Source organism: Marmota flaviventris, chromosome 9, assembly GCF_047511675.1.
Source record: "Marmota flaviventris isolate mMarFla1 chromosome 9, mMarFla1.hap1, whole genome shotgun sequence".
NCBI classification, from domain to species: Eukaryota; Metazoa; Chordata; class Mammalia; order Rodentia; family Sciuridae; genus Marmota; species Marmota flaviventris.
The window spans coordinates 5,484,352-5,496,210 of NC_092506.1; the positions used below are offsets into that span (position 1 = coordinate 5,484,352).

Sequence of the window (11,859 nt, forward strand, 5' to 3'; positions counted from 1 at the left end):
TTTGGCCAAACTAGTCCCAGCCGATCTCCAGCTCCCCTTAGGAATTTTTGATGAGCACATTTTCTCCACCTCACTCGTTACCCATTGTTCTCATATCATGCAGCACAGGAAAAAGCTGCCCAGAGCAGCCGGCCCAGTGTGACAAAGATGGCACAGAGGCCATCGGAAGTCTTTGTCAGCTGAGCATCTCTTGCTCTTTCCTCTGATAATAGAACCCCTCATCCTCCTCATCCTTGGTGGAGGGACTCAATCAACATGACGGAAGGCAAACTGACCACTTCTACCCAAAGGGAGGACACGTGACCCCAGGTGAGCCAATCAGGAGCCTCTCCTCCTAGCCTTGGTGATTCTTCAGGGTTGGTGGTGACTGGGGAGCCACACCAGGGTGGCAAACCTAGGATAAAAAGCCGACGGGAAAGAGTGGTTCGGTGCCACTGGGTCCCTGGAAGCCTTAAGTGATGTGGGCATAACTGAGAGGAGCCACAGAGAGGTAAGTGGGTGGGGGGAGAGGTGGGCATGAGGAAGAGAAGAGGGCGTTGAATTAGGTGACTTGGGGGCCTGAGGGCGCCTCCCTACTGGAGTCCAATGATCCAGGCAGGGACCTGACGGTACTCGTGGCCGGGCCCAATCCTCCTCAGGCAATCGCAGGCAGCCAGCTGACTCAAAAAAGGCGAAACACTGAGCTGTAACCAATCAGCTGTCTGTGGACGCGGCTTCCAGTGCCTGTCCATAGCGTTGCCTGACCATGTCGCAGCCCTGGGGGTCCCTGAACCTGCTCTGGTTCTGAAGCCGCCCAATTCTAGAATCGTGGATAGAAGCTGATCAAGATCTTCAATGTGTAGCGATTTTGTCTTTTCATAGTTCGGTGCCCAAACATATAACCCCAAAGACACAGCTGGCAACTTTGAGACCCTTGAGTGTGGGCAGCCACATTGAGTTACCCGCCTTCCAGTCCTGAGGCACCTCGGAGACCTGAAAGATGACTGCAGTCTGGCACCTCCAGACTCTTTTCTGCTAGGACAGCAAGGCCAAGTCTCCTGAGCAGGCAGACCCTGGGGTGAGCTGCACTCACCTGTCCCTTTGTGATATTACCCCTTGCCCTGTTGGGGATAGAATGTTCCATGGAAACGCCCTTTGTGTGTCCCCTTCTCTTGCTCTGCCTTTGGGTGTGGCCTTCCTAGATGTCAGTCAACCTGCTGACAGCAGACATCAAGAAGCTAGACTCAGCCCCCTGAAACCTGACCCCTGGCCTCATTTGAGTGGCTTCAATAAAAGGGTTCAGCACTTGCTCTCTCTTTCCACGGATCCCTAAGGTCAGAGGAGCCGTCACAGGACCCAAAGGAAAAGGTACCTCTGTCTCTTGTGTGGTTATTTCATGCAGCCCAGTTCCTCTGGAACAACTCTGAGTGTTTTAGTTGTGAGAAACATGACACTTGAGGAACTGGGAAGGGTGCCACCAACCCTTTGGGAACCCAAAGAGACAGCCATAAGCATGTCTCAGGTCGGACTCTGCCTTTTCCACAATGAGTCCCCATTGAATCCAGAGTTAGTTTGTGTCATGAGAGAGCATGTGACCATTTGGGATTTGCCTTCTGATGGGTCATTGGCAAGAGTGGAAGTCATGACAGAAACAGGACAGGGTCCTGCAGAAAGGCCTCAGGTGTGTGGCTGGGTGGGCAGAGCAGGACCATTGGCTAAGTTAGTCGAGGGGATCTCCGTGCCACGGACAGGTGTGGTGGCACACGCCTGTAATTACAGCTACTCAGGAGGCTGAGTCAGGAGAATCAAAATTTCAAGGCCAGTCTGGGCAACTTGGCAAGATCCTGCCTACAAATAAAGTAAAGGGCTGGGGTGTAGCTCAGTGGGAGAGCACTTGCCTAGAATGCATGAGGTCCTAGGCTGATCCCCAATGCCAAAATTTAAACATATATTAAAAAAGGTAGGCTCCAAAATTCTGCTCACCCAGGGATGCCTATTGATGAGCAGAAGCTTCTAGAAACATTTCAAAGAAGATTGATTTTGTCTTTTTAAAAAGACTTTACAAAAGGCAAATGGAAAGCTTATATAACTAATGGGTTAGAGAAAATAGTTTACATTGATTGACAGCTCTCACCTCACATTCTGTCTTCCCCCTGCCCTCCTCTGCTTGAACTGAAGTTACTAGGTGTTTTCTTGCTCTCCCACTTCAAAGGTGGAAAAAATTGTTTAGGGCTAAAGTACAGCTCAGAGTACAGCCTGGCATTACCAGACCCCAGGTTCCATCCCCAGTACAGCCAAAGAAACAAACAAACAAAAATTTACATTTACAAGGGAGGAAGATGTGTGTCCTGTGGCATCAAGACCTTAGATTAAATCAACACGATCTGTTTCTTTAACCACCTCTGTGCCTTGGTCAAAATCACAAGTTCAGAACAATAATCAAAAGACAAGCCCATATAACCAGCTGCACCATTGGCTTTTTTTTTTTTTTTTTTTAATCCTTGAGCATGCATTCCACCACTGAGCCACATCTCCAGACCATTTTATTTATTTATTTAGAGACAGGATATTGTTCAGTTGTCAGATGGTGTTGAACTTGTGATCCTCCGGCCTAGGCCGTGAGAGGTGACCCTACAGGTGACTGCCACACGCCTGTCTGGCATTTTGACTTCCCTCGAGGATTTCTGTCTCCATCTTTGTCTTGGTAAGTGGTGGTATTTAGGTCTGAAATCTGATTACAATGAGCAGCTGTTGCTGGAGGTGGGCGGAGGCTCCTGGTCGCTGTGTGCAGAGGCAAGGCAAGGCAGGGCAAGGCAGGGCAGGGCAGGGCACGGCAGGGCAGGGCGGGGCGGGGCGGTCGGGCAGGCTCATCCCCGGGAGCGCAGGCAGGAGGACGCAGATCCAGCCCCGGGAGAGGGCGCGGGAGGCTGCACAGCACCCTCACGCCAGGCTCTGGGTGCCCTTGGGCTGGGGTGGAGCCGGAGGCCTGAACCTCGTGGCGGCGGGTTGGCGGGGGTCAGACGCCTGTGCTATGGGCACCTGGGGCAGGGGCCTGCGAGCTCCAGTCACTTTGCCTTTTCCGGCCTAGCGCCACCCACGGGTCATGTGACAGCCCCGACCCTTGGAGCTTTGCGGCTGCCTGGGTGGCCTTGGGAACGCGGCTGGTGCCCCCAAATCTACGGAGGAGCGCGGTGGCCCCGTGGTGGACTGTGGGGACCGGTGGTGCCCATCGGTGGCTCTGAGTCTTTGGCCCGCCTTCCCAGCAGGGGTTCCTTCCACAGTCGACCGCACGGGGGTGGGGATGAGTGTCCTGTGGCGTCACATGATGAGTCCCCTGGGTCATTTGCAGCTCAGGGTCCTTTACCGCCGCCCGTCCCCGCCCCACCCCTGCCATCTTCAGCGACTCCCGCCGGCAGCGCCACCTGGCGGACAGTCGTCAGGGCACTGGTGGGGCAGGTCGGGCAAGTGACCTTGCTGGAATGGGCTCGTGGTCAGGGGTGAAGAAACATCCTCAGAGGAAAAGGCTTTGGGGAAAGGTGAGCTCCTTCTGTAGATCGGGGCTTGGGGCATTTGGAGGGGGCTCAGAGTACTACTTCTCCAAAAATAGGCCCCCAGTGTGTGTGTTTCAGGTGGCGCTTCGTGAATTCCTTCAGTGGCGAACCTACTCGATGAGAAATTCACGTGTAATAGCTAAGAACAGGTAAATTAGGCAAAGCTTCCTAAGTGATCCCGTCATCCTTTCAAAAGAATTTTTTTTTTTTTTTGGTAATTTGAAATCAGTATATGGTCATTAAAACTAGAAATAACAAGGGGGTCGATTCTGCACGTGGACAAAGTAAGGGTTGTTTTGATAAGTGACACTAACGTGGAAGATGTGTTTTTGATAAGGGGAAAAGAGAGAGATTTTGGTCCCAAAGCAGAATGATGGCTTGTTCCAAGAGGAGAGGCTGGAGTGCACGGGACACCCCCACCAAGGGGTGAGACAAGGTAGTGAGAGGTTTACAGGAGGGAGACCTCCTGAGGAATGTCACCTGTCATCAATCCAGATGTAGTTAGAATCACAAGTTTTTCTATATTGAAAGTGTACTTATGCAAAACTAGAATTTGGTCCCTTTTGCTAAAGCAAAAATGTCCTCTTGGAGGTCAATCTACTCTTGGTAGGAAATTGGCCTAGGGACTAAACAATCATCCCCTGCATCCCTGTCACCATTATTGGGTTTTGATCACTTAAGAAGACTGAGGCCTCTGTTGGGAAGCTAAGATTTTTCCTAAAACTATATAACTTTCTGTATTTATATTTTTTTTATTTTTTAGATGTTGGTGGACCTTTATTTTATCCATTTATTTATATGTGGTGCTGAGAATCGAACCCAGGGCCTCACACATGCTAGGCAAGGGCTCTACCACTGAGCCACAACCCCAGCCTGTATTTATCTTTTAAGTGTTTAATTATCATTCTGGTTAAATGAATGACTATTATTTCAAGGTGACCTGTGATCCTGTTTTGATCAGTTAGTTAATTCAAATATTTTTGGATTAGAATTAACTGTGGAGTTTTCCAGTTGAGTCACTGGAAAGTATTGAAAAATGTGTCTCTCACCTTGTGAAAGAAAGGTATGGGGGGACTGTAGTTGTGGCTCAGTGGTAGGGCACTCATCTAGCACGTGTGAGGTCCTGGGTTTGATTCTCAGCACCACATGAAAATAAATAAATAAAATAAAGGTATTGTGTCCAACTACTTCTAAGAAATAAATATTAAGAAAGAAAAAGAGGGCTGGGATTGTAGCTCAATGGTAGAGTGCTTGCCTTGCACGTGGAAGGCACTGGGTTTGATCCTCAGCACCACATAAAAATAGGTATTGTGTCCATCTGCAATTAAAAATATTTTTTTAAAAAAGAAAGGTATCAAGCTTATTAGAGCCGGGCATGGTGGCTCACACCTGTAATATACTGGCTTGGGTAGATGAGAAAGGAGAATCACGAGTTCAAAGCCAGCCTCAGCAAAAGCGAGGTGTTGAGCAACTCAATGAGGCCCTGTCTCTAAATAAAATGCAAAATAAGGCTGGGGATGTGGCTCAGTGGTCAAGTGCCCCTGAATTCAATTCCCAATACCAAAAAACAAGGAAAAAAAAAAGCTTATTAGGCTTATTTGATAAATTACATGAGAAACCCTGTCAAAGAATAATGCTGGACTTTCTTCAAGTAGTATTTGTGTGAGTTTTATTGATGTGTGTTTCAGAAATGGCATGCAACTCCTAATAGCCCTGATATAGCCATTCTGTTGGAAGGTTGCATGCAATAGAGACCACCAAGTCCTCTTGTCAGTTGTGGCATTATTGTAATGAGTGAACTCTCACCCAATCTTTACCCATGGCCAAGTTATGTTTTGTCATTCAGCCTGGCACAGAGGTGCACATCTGTCATCCCAACAAATTGAGAGGCTGGGGTAGGAGCCCAGCCTCTAGGACTCAGTGAGACCTGTCTCAAAACAAAAAACAAAAGGCCTGGAGATGTGGCTCAGTGGTAGAGAACGCCTGGGTTCTATCCTGCAGAACCAAAAAAAAAAAAAAAAGCAAAACAGGGGGCTGGTTTGTGGTTCAGTGGTAGAGGGCTTACCTAGCATGTGTGAAGCACTGGGTTCGATTCTCAGCACCACATATAAATAAATAAAGGTCCATTGATAACTGACAAATATCAAAAAAAAAAAGAAAAGAAAGAAAAAGCAAAACAAACTGTTAACATGCAATTTGAGCTGGGGCTGTGGCTCAGCGGTAGCGCACTTGCTTGGCATGTGTGAGGCCCTGGGTTTGATTCTCAGCACTGCCTATAAATAAATAAAATAAAGATCTATCAACAACTAAAAAAATATTTTTAAAATATGCGGTTTGAATTGGCTCCATACGATTGATCCAAGTCAAATTGCCTCTGATAACCGATTTAATAAGCCATGCTATGCACCCAAGTTGGAGAAACAAAACAGTTTTGGGAAGGGATGTAAACCCAGTTTTAAGCACGGATTCACGGAGGGCCGGATGTGCCTGGTCTTTCCTGACTCCTTGAAGCTTCCTGTATTACAAGTTCCCCACCCATCGGCTGACGGTGGAGTAGACGGCACAACACAACCTGTAGGAAGACAGTGGGGTGGTGACTAAAATAAAACCACTAAAATCACTGATAACCAGGGTCATCATCCTGGGAAGATGATGAGGTCTCCGGTGGCACGTGTCTGCTACCTGAAGGGCCATCTGTACCCATAGGGGGCTTCACTCACCTGCCACCTCCAGGGGGATGTGAAGACGCTCTCGTGACCTCCTTCTGTGTGGCCTGCGTGTCCTGGTTGCACAGAAGCTGTGCGTGCGAGGAGGGCCAAGATGCAGCTGCAGAACCTCACATAGCTCTGGTCGTAAACCCAGACCCGGCTCAGGGGCGAGGCTCTAATGCACTGAGCCGACATGCATTTTCACCAAGCACAGGCGTCTTCTCAGGATCCACCAACCGAGGATAATCCAACCCTAGAGAGTCTAGGAGAACGGCACAGAAAGACTGTCCTGGCCCCCGGGGGAAGGCACGCCAGTTCTCCCACCCACATGCAGCTAAACGCCAACGCCTTGAATTTGGTTCCCATCTCACTCCCCAAAGGGCCCTTCTAGACTCTAGACCTGCACCCCTGCCAGAGATCGTCAGGTACGGCTGACAGGGAACGTCCCCCCCAGAAGCAGACACCACCCAGACGGGGACAGCTTCCCCAAGGTCGTGGCTGCTGACTCCCCTGCCATCCCCAAAGCCTTGCCCCCCACCCCCACTGCCTGCTCTCTAACCCTTTTCTCGTCCCTACAGGAAAACCCAGGAGAGTTTGTGGAGGCCCAGAGTGACTTCCCCAGGGCTTTCAAATCTTTGCAGTCAGTCCCCAGGTGTTCCCAGCTAGCCACAGAAGTGAGTGGCTCTTTGAAGCAGCCTGCTGAGTGGTGGCCTTGGTCTTTAATTACTACTGTGTTTGGAACAAAGTCTGTGGCCAGCAGACATCATCGGGGAGCGTCTGTGTCACCTGAACTTTGATGCATTTGATTTTGATGAGTCGGTGGATAGGGACTCCTATCAAGCAGTGACTCAGCCTCCTGCACGGATCTCCTGAGGGGAATTGGAAACAATGGCTCCTCCGGCCCCTTGGGTCTTCTCATCTTCTCCAAGTCTTTGATGCCTGGTTGCATGCAGCTGCTTGGTGACAAAAATGCATCACTGGCTGAACCGATGCAAAACTCCAAGAAACATGAGGACACTGAGTACACGGATGGCACATTGAAGCCCCAAATCCAACATGATGGTGACTGACAGTTGTGCCTTGAGTTGTGGTCACCGCGTGAGGTTCTGACCACAAGGGGGCGTTGGTAAGTTCAGCCCTGCGGATGCCTCCGTGGTGAGTCCCCACCTAACGTGGTGGCTGAGTCCCCCTCAGTCCCAGCAGCTGACCAGCAGCCCCTGGCAGGTGGCCAGCGGACTCAAACGCGGCAAAACAAGGCAACCAACCGAACGGCCCCCGGCATCCCTTCCATTTTCTCTCCACCGGTGTCTGGGCGGCTGCAGCCCCCGGGGCCTTTGACAGGGGAGAAAGAGGATGCGTTGGACGGCGCCCCGGAGCCCTGCCCTGGGCCGTGTCGGGGGGTGCGATCGGAGCGACCAGGCAGGGCTCTGGGTTTTGTTTGTTGGGGAGCCTCCGCAAGCCCTGCCCCGGCGCTGCACCCCCTGCCCCCTCCGTGCCGTGGACCCTGCAGCCTGGCCCTAGTCACCGTCAGCAGGAGCTTCCCGGGGCCAGCACTAAGGCATCCTCGGATAACCAGCTCCAGGGAGCAGCCAGCCCCCTGCCCCCGGATTCAAAGTGGGTTAGATGAAGTACTCGGGAGAGAGAAAAAAGAATCCTTGATGACATGGGCAGCTCTCGGTCAGAGCGTTTCTGTGGCGCATCATCACTGGAGGTCATTGTCAACTGCAAGTCAGAGGTTCCGAGCCACTCTGCCACTGCAGGGGGTCCCACCTAGAACGGCCTCCTGGGAGGGCTTGCTCAGAGACCACCCTTGCCTCCCACAGGAGGCGAGGCCACACAGAGACAGAGAGCAGGAAGGAGCCGGAACCCGAACCCTAACACCACGGAGTCAGGATGACACGGTGCTGGGTGGGAAAAACCTCCTGGCTGTTTCCGCAGCTGTTATTTGGGGACTTTGTAACCTCGGTTGAACCTCTCTGATTAATATACAACCTGGGGTGAGAACAAGAACTACAGAGAAGCAGGAAATGGGGAGGATTTTTTTTCAGTTTGGAAAGTGAAACATTTCTGTTGACGTTCTTCATTTTTTTTTTTTTTTAATGACAAAGCAGCTTCTACACAGCAAACTGAAGTTCATTGGAGGGAATATTTAAGAACTCTGAGGGAAATGCAATGTCTAGCCAAGGATCCCATAGCCCAGCTCTGCACGATAGAACAATTTGCGGTCGTGAGGTCATTCACAGGCTGCTATTATACAGTCTTGAAGAATAAGGAGACAGGTGTGGTGGTGCACACCTGTAATCTCAGCAGCTTGGGAGGCTGAGGCAGAAGGATCCAGAATTCAAGGCCAGCCTTGCAACCTAGTGAGGCCCTAAGCAACTCAGCAAGACCCTGTGTCTAAATAAAATATATTTTTAAAAAAGGGCTGGGAATGTGGCTCAGTGGTTAAATTCTCTGTGTTCAATCCCTGGAAGGAAGAAGTAGGAAGAGGAGGAGGAGAAGGGAGAAGGAGAAGGGCTCAACCTCTTGGGAAATGCAAGTTTAAGCCAAAATGAGGGCTGAGGGTGCAGCTCGGCGGCAGAGTGCTTGGTGATAGGTCTCCAGCCTGGCTACCTGGCAGACTTTGGACTTGCCTGGACCTCCCAAGCCTCCACAGTCATGTAAGCCAATTCCTTGAGATCTCTCCACCCCCTCTCTTTCCCTCTCCCCCTTCCTCCCTCCCTCTCCCACACACTATGGGTTCTGATTCTTTGGAGAATCCTCACTAATACAAAACTCAAGGAAGAGTGCATAGGTCCATCAAAGGGCTCCTACAAGGATGTTCGTCGTGACTTGATCCATAACAGCCCCAGACCAGGGACAACCCGCATGTCAAGCCGTGAGAGAGAGAAAGGAGAGGTGGACTGTGGTCTGAACCCCCTCACCCAGCAAGAGGAGTCCCCCAGACATCCCACTAAGCAAAAGAAGCTGCCTCAGGATGCACAGGTAAGTGGAATTTTAAAGGCACCAACTAGTTTTGTGGAGTTGGAGGTCAGCACAGTGCCTGGGAGGGTACGAGCTAAGGGGCAGGATGAGGGAAACTTCTGGAATGCTGGAGTGGTCACATGGGTGTGTGCCTGAACAATAGCTCCCCACACGTCCTCTCCGGAGCACCACACGCTACACTTTGGAGTCTGCTGTACGCCCAGAAGCAGGCTCTTCTTTACGCGGACTGAGTCATCTTTCCGTAACTGGTTTCCGGCTCTCTTGCACTGTGTGCAGAAAACCTGCTTTGATTTCAATCCACTGAAGCATTTTGAAGTCAGGCCCCACAGAGGATCCACTCTGTGTGTCCTCATGTCCTGGGAATGAAGGTGTATTCTGCAGGCCTTCAGATCTTCAGAGTTCCTCTGACAGTTTTTCCTGCTATTCTGTCAACTATTGGAGGGTCAAAATACTCCCCCCCCCAACAATCTGGAAGGAAATATAAAGGACACAAAATTGGCAAATACAAGTGTATATGTGCAGGCACACGCACACACACACTCTTAGAATGATCGACACTGTGTGTCTCACGACCGTGATTTGCTTTAAGTAGCTCAAGGCCATGTTATTAGATGCACATAAATTCATAATTTTTACAACTTCCTGATAAATACTGAACGTTTTTTCCCATTCACAAATTTCCGTCTGTATTTTTATTTCAATTGATTCATTTATTTTGTGGTGCTGGGAATTGAACCCAGGGTCTTGCACATACTAAGCAAGCACTCTACCTCAGAGCTGCCCCCAGCCTATCCCTGTCTTGGAAGCTTCTCTATTTGTTATTTATTTTCTTCTTCCAAGTGCCGTTGGCCTGGCAAGGATAGAGATGCCCGAGATTTCCCTTGGTTGATGCCTGTGTGGGGCACCTTCTTCTACTACCCTTCTAGAGTGTTCCTTGTTAACAGACTAGGATTTGATTTTCTTTTGTTTTTCATTTTTTACAGTCTCCGTCTTTTAACGAGAGTGTTTGAATCTATTTAAACATTTCATTTTGAGATGAGCTAGCATCTTACGATGTCACAGCCAGGACATTGATGTTGACATGACCTATGGATCTTGCTTGGGTTTCCGCAGTTTGGGTTGGCCTGGTGTCTGAGTTCTATGCAATTGCATCCTCCCCTGGGTGGTTCCTAGATCCACAGCACAGTCTGCATACAGCAGCTTCATACAAGGCCCATAGACACCTTTTAATAACCACTCCTGCTCCCCCTGACTCCTGTCCTTAATCTCAGGCAACCACTAACCTGTTCTCCATCGCCATAATTTTTTCATTTCCAGGATGTTACATAAATGGAATCAAACAGTATGTAACCTGTGGGGATTAGCTTTTTCTCCCACTCAGTAGGATTCTGCAGACATTCGCCCAGCCTGTCACCAGTATCCACAGCTCATCCCTTTTCATGGCTGAGTAGCTGTCCACGCCATTAACAGCAGCCGTTGAGGGACATCTGGGTTACTTCTACTTTGGGGCTATTATGAGTAAAACTGCTAGAAATTGCACACGAATGACGTGCAAAATTTGTTAAGCGTTCTAGGTTGTTCTTTCTTTTTTTTACAGTGCTGGGAAATGTGAATCAAGTCCTCTGCCATTGAGCTACACCCCCAGCCCCCAGAATTTGTTTTTTTGTTGTTGTTGTTGTTGTTTCTTTTTAGTTATACACACCATTAGGATTCATTTGACATGATTTTAAAAACATGGAATATAATTTGCTCAAAATCAGTCCTGAGTATTCCCCTTCTCTCCCCCAGCCCCCAAAATTAAAAAAAAAAAATTGCTATCAACATTCATGTGCAAGTTTTTCATGTGTGAACCTAAGTTTCCATTTCTTTGGAATAAATTATCCAGGAGTGCAAAATTTGCTGGGTAGAATGGTGATCTGCCTAACCGTCTTCCAGAGCAAAGGTACCGATTTACATTCCCACCAGCAACAGAAGAGCAGTCAGCTTCCAGGAACTCTCGCCAGTGTCCGCAGTGGTGATTTTTCTAGCAGCTCTGATAGGTGTTGGGAGGTCTCCTGGTGGTTTTAATTTGCATTTCCTGCCTGGCTGAGGTTGAACACCTCTTCCTGTGTGTCATCGTTGGAGAAATATGTAGAGATAGAAATGTCTGAGGGCTCAGTACTGTGGGGTCTCAAGAGGGGTCTCCCCTCACCCACAGGGGTTGCCTAAAAGCTCAGAGTGCCAAATCCTCTGTCTCTGTGTTTTTTCCTATAGATAAAGTCTAATTTACAAATTAGGCACAGTAAGACATTAACAGCCGTAACTAATATTAGAACCATATGACAATATACTGTCATCAAAGTTACTTTAAAACTTATGAATTGTATTTCTGGAATTTTCCATTTCATATTTTTAGATCACAAATAACTGAAACCAGGAACAGCGACACGGTTGGAGGCGGGGACTCTTCTGGAGGCCGGGCCTTCACTGGACACAAATATTTCTCCCACTCCCAACTCGTCTTCTCATTCTCTTAACAGGGTGTTTTCCAGAGCAAACTTTTTCGGTTTTTGTAAGGTGCAGTTTATTCGTTTTTCCTTTTATGGGTCACACTTCAGTATCAAGTCAAAGAAATATTTGCCTGGCTCCAGATCCTG

The 11,859-nt window shown here is 49.1% G+C and overlaps 2 long non-coding RNA genes across 2 annotated transcripts; one reads left to right on the top strand and one right to left on the bottom strand.

Moving 5' to 3' along the window:
• Positions 1-380: 380 nt before the first annotated feature.
• LOC114099673 (uncharacterized) lies at positions 381-1,324 on the top strand. Its single transcript, XR_003583941.3, has 3 exons — positions 381-490; positions 862-1,057; positions 1,182-1,324. It is a non-coding gene; the product is annotated as an uncharacterized lncRNA (long non-coding RNA).
• Positions 1,325-5,827: 4,503 nt separating this feature from the next.
• Positions 5,828-6,823, bottom strand: LOC114099955 (uncharacterized). Its single transcript, XR_003583969.3, has 2 exons — positions 6,251-6,823; positions 5,828-6,102 (listed from the first exon to the last, which is right to left on the bottom strand). It is a non-coding gene; the product is annotated as an uncharacterized lncRNA (long non-coding RNA).
• Positions 6,824-11,859: the final 5,036 nt, after the last annotated feature.